Source organism: Lygodium microphyllum, unplaced genomic scaffold (genome assembly GCF_053477565.2).
Source record: "Lygodium microphyllum isolate KBCC unplaced genomic scaffold, Lygodium_microphyllum_v1.1.10 scaffold_31, whole genome shotgun sequence".
Classification (NCBI taxonomy): Eukaryota; Viridiplantae; Streptophyta; class Polypodiopsida; order Schizaeales; family Lygodiaceae; genus Lygodium; species Lygodium microphyllum.
The window spans coordinates 9,697,530-9,702,761 of NW_028229514.1; positions in this window are offsets into that span (position 1 = coordinate 9,697,530).

A 5,232-nucleotide genomic window follows, 5' to 3' on the forward strand; every position below is an offset into this window, starting at 1 on the left:
AAATTGGTTTGTTTTGTGTAAAATAGAGAATAGAAAACTATACAAAATCAACTCTATGAGTGCCTAGATCTATAGTTCTCATTGCACTCTTTGATCCTAGCTATAGAATCCTAAAATTTGTTACCATATGCAAAAGTTATGGCCAAAATATGAGCTATCGAGCTATCATAGCTATCCATGTCTTCTACAGAATGCTTTGTATTCATTAAAAATATATAAAATGGCTACTCCTCACCTCAATAAGCACTCAACAAGGCTTAGTTTAGCCTTGGGAAGTCCTCAATAAGTGTAGAGCAAGCTAGAATAAGCCGAAAGAAGGAGAGTCAATGCATATCTTGAAAGAAAGAAACAATGGTTGCCATGAAACCTTGAGTTAAAGCTTTGAATTTGGGATGAAGCAAAGGATGGAGAAGCTCCTCAAATGATTGTCCCTAATACTAGTTGAAAGGTAGAGTAGAAGAACACAAGTAAAAGCAAAAGCTATAGTGGAAGCACTCAACAAGGCTTAGGGAAGCCTTAGAAAACTCTTCAACAAGCATGGAGCAAGCTAGAACAAGCTAGAAGATGGAAAGACTCAATGCATACCTCAAGAGAAAGAAATAATGGATGCCATGAAACCTTGAGTTGAAGCTTTGAATTCAAGCTGAAGCAAAGGATAAAGAAGCACCTCAATTGGTTGGCCTTAATACTAGTTGAAAGGTAGAACCCGAGTGGAAGCACACAAGCAAAAGAAAAAGCTATAGCAGATGGAGCAAGAGAGCAAGAGGGAGAGACACCATATGTGCAAACTCCAATAGTCACAATATGTGACTGATCTTCCCTTATTCAAATGTCACTAAAAGAATAAAGAATGAAGTGAAGTGGTGGATATCCGCCTCTTGCAATATATAGGCATTTAGCAACAACTGAATACATGGGTAGTTAGGGACATGCACCTTTATTTCCAATATGGTTGAGTTATGTATATGCTCTTTGGATGCAGTTATTGCCTATTGGGCTGATTTGATTCATGCTTTGAGCTAGCACCTATCTTTGTCGCAATCTGTTGTTTCCTACTTCGTTATGTATTGAGCTTCTTTACACTTACTCAATCACATCAATTGTGTATCTAGCAGTTCCATTATCTTTGAGAGCTATTATATGCTGATAGTTATGTATATTGGATGTATCCTTCTCTAGCACATTGAGTTTAGTAGTTCTTGCTACCAGTTGCATGGTCAATGTGACTACTAGTGGTTTGTACATATCCCACTTCTTGCAAGATATACTTGGCCATTGTAGATGGAATTCTATCAATTGATTGCTCACACTTGGCTTTGGATTTATTGCTATCATTACTTTCAGCATGTTGTAGTTACAAGTTTATGCATCATTTATGAGGGCAAATGCTTTGAATTGACTATCACTCTTTAGCAACTAGTAAACAACTCTACTCTTTGTAGTTTCTCCTTTGTTAGACACTATCTTGGTCTCGATTTTAGCCCATTTTATTGTCATTTACAATAGTCTATTTGTCTTGTACTATGCTTTCATTTATTAAATTATGGCTAATGGATCAAATGAGAGTGTTATCTTTAACATTGACAAATTGGATGGCACTAACCTAGCTATTGGAAGGCACAAATTTAAACCTTTTGGTTTTGGTATAGAAATTGCAAATTAAGCTATTGAGACATGAGGGTGTAAAGCTTGAACACTTTGGTATAGAGGGTCGGGCTCAATTGGATGAGTTATGTAAATCCATGATCATTTTATCACTCTCTAAGTAGGTTTTAGATAATGTTGTCCCTAAACGACACACCACCTAAGAGTTATGGGGATAAGATTTGTAATGTCTGTGACAAGAAAAGTCTTGACTCTCAAATCTATTGGATGAAGCAACTCATGGGTCTTTATATGAAGGAGGGGACTTCCAGTTTGCCCACTTGAATGAGTTTCATTTTATTTTCAACTATTTGTCTTTGCAAGGGATTGTCTTTAAGGATAATCTTCCTCCCTTGTTCTTGTTGGCTACATTGCTTGAGTCATAATACATTCCGTACTACTATGTGTGCAAATAAACCTCTACTGATGGATTGAAATTATAGGATGTAGAGAGTGCAATATTGAATGAAGAGGTTAACAGAAAGAAGATTGATATTCCCATAGTTCTCACGCTTTGACAATGAGAGGCAATAATGGTAAGAGCAGTAATAATCATCATAGGAGAGACTCTCAAAAGTCTTATTCTTAGTCACATCATGGATAGTCTCATAGTAAGTCTTATAGTCATAAGCCTACATTGAATTGTCACTATTATGGAAAGCAGGGTCATATTTGGCCATAGTGTCATAAAATGCAAGATGACAAGTGCAAGAAAAAGGAAAAGGGTAAAGTGTAGGAAAAGAATGATGATCACAACATTGTCTCTAGCATGTCAAGCATCAAGATTGAAGAGATTTATGTCGTGTAGACTAATTTTGACAATGATTATATGCTTGTAACTTCTTCTATTGATGTTTCGCAATTGACTAATGCCTCATCCACCTATGCTCAGTATTGGCTAATTGATTCAGGGGCTTCATTTCATGTTACCTCTCACCAAGAGTGATTCCACTCCTATCTGAACATTATAGGATCTATCAAATTGGGTAATGACTTGGAATTAGATATCGTTGGTATTGGAGATATCCAGCTACAATTTGCTTCATGTAGTATGTTTACTTTGCATGATGTATGCCATGTTCCAGCTTTGACTAAAAGCTTACTTTCTATTAAACAATTGGATGATGCATGTTATGTTGTATCCTTTGGGAATTCCTCATGGAAGATTACCCATGGGAATCTTGTCCTGGCATGAGGTGTCAAGTTTGGCACTCTTTATCCCTTGTATCTGGGGCCCTATTGGCTATGTTTTGGTAGTGGTGGCAACAATACCACATGTATTTTTATGGCATCGTCACCTACGAAGACAAGTGGTTGAAAATAGAATGAAACTCATTCAAGTGAGCGGACATGGATATCCCCTCCTTCATACGAAGGTCCATTAGTTGCTTCAACCAATACATTTGAGAGGTCGGGCTCTGCTTGTTATAGACATTGTGAATCTTATCTCGTAGCTCCCATTATAATAGACCTACTTAGAGAGTGAAAAAATGATTGTAGATTTACATAACTCATTCAATTCAACCTAATGATTGTAGATTTACATAACTCATCCAATTCTGTCTTTATGTCCTCATACATCAATGGCTTAATCTGCAACTTCTACACTAGAATCTACTAGATTTGTGCCTTCAACTATAATTTGTGCTATCTAACTTCTTAATGTTAAAGAGAGAAAAACACTTACCATTTTCATTATCTTCTATCCCTTGATTATTATAAATGTTTTGATTCTTGTGATTATTGTCTTTATGGCAAGCAAGCATGTAGTTTGCACAAAAAGTCTAGCATTATGCACATGGGTGAGTCTCTAGCTCTTATTTATTCTGATGTTTGTGGATCTATGTCGTCCTACAATTTGTTAGGTGGTGTGAAGTTTTTTGTTACTTTCATTAATGATTACTCACAAAAGGTCTAGGCATACCCCATAAAGAAGAAATTAGAAGTCTTTGCTATGTTTCAGCATTGGCTTGCTTTTGTTGGAAACTAGTTTGGGTATAAGCTAAAATACCTACGATTTGACAATGGGAAAAAGTACGTATCCAAAGTCTTTGAGTAGTTTTGTGATGAGAAGGGTATTAAGCATTAGTTGACCATCTTGTTCACCCCACCCTAGAATGCTATGGTGCTGTGACAACATAAATAGGACAATTTAGGAGCAAGTTATCAGTATGCTTAGCCAAGTAGGATTACCAGAGCACTTTTGGATTGAGGTAGTTACTATTATCATGCATTTGATTAATTAATCCCCATGTAATGTACTTGACTATTAGGTTACAAAGGAGGTATGATCTAGAAAACCTCCATCATATGCTCATTTTTGTATCTTTGGTAGTGAGGCTTTCTACCATGTTTCCAAGGACAAAGCGCAATAAGCTAGATCCTAAGTCTGTGAAATACATCTTTCTTGATTATGGGGATGTAGGTGAGATGGGATATCTCTTATGGGATCAGCAAGCTTGAAAGGTCATCCATAGCCATGGTGTTGTTTTCAATGAGGAGAAAATGTATAAGCAATTTGTGCAAGTTGTTAAGGTGATATTTCAAGAGGAGCCTCATGTTACTATATAGCCAGCTTGATGCTAAGAGGCATACTTCACGGTGGATTCCATGCCACGGTGGATTCCGTAAACTTTTATTACCGGGGCTCAAATACAAAGTGGATTCTTTGTGCGAGAAGTCGATGGGGACGCCTATCCTTTTCGGGTGTTTTGTTAATTTTATGTATACATGGGTGATTCCATAGCGGGTGATTTCGCAAAATACATATTTAAATTAATAAATGTTTATGAGTTTAGAGTGCACACTCGTGATAAATTAAGGTTAGGATTGATTTCTAACCAATTTATTTATGTAGCTGAAGACTGCTAGGTATTCACTTTTGTCGGTTTAATTGTATTATTTTACTAACAATTGTGAATGCTTCAGTTGATGTGTAGAGATAGCAGCGGTGGCAGTGGAAAGCATTGGAGGATAGCGTGTATTCAATGTTATCCTCAATATGTTGATGGGCGCATACCTTAGGCATGGCGCCTATATTTTGTCGCGCTTATTTATCAAAGCGCTTGATATTTATTTATTATTTTTGTATGTGCATGGGCGCACGATTTAGATATTTGTATTGGACATTGTATTTGGGTACGCCTGACTTCTTGGGCGCCCATTAGCTTTAATTCTTTATTGGCACAAAAGCAAACTCAAAAGCTAAAGTGTGCTATTTTGTAATTTGGGCTATTATTTGAGCTTGAAGATGATTAATATATGAAATACATGCTTTGTGAAGCGCTCACACAAGGCATGGGGGGAGATTGTACCCAATTGGTCTCTTGTTCATGTCATGCAAGCTTTCTACATTGATTTGTGAGCAATAAGTAGAGTTCTTTTGTTCTTGGGGACCTTCTGACGCTCACTATGCATGCATATGGCATCCCATCTGCACACTAGTGGTATCAGAGCGAAGCTGAGATCGAGAGCTTCCAATTGCTTACCATCTTGCGCGAAGGTGGAGCTCCTAGAACGATCACTCTACAGTCAGTTTCGTCACGAATGGTTGATACCAGTGTGTTCCTGGTGGTCAAGAACCCCCTT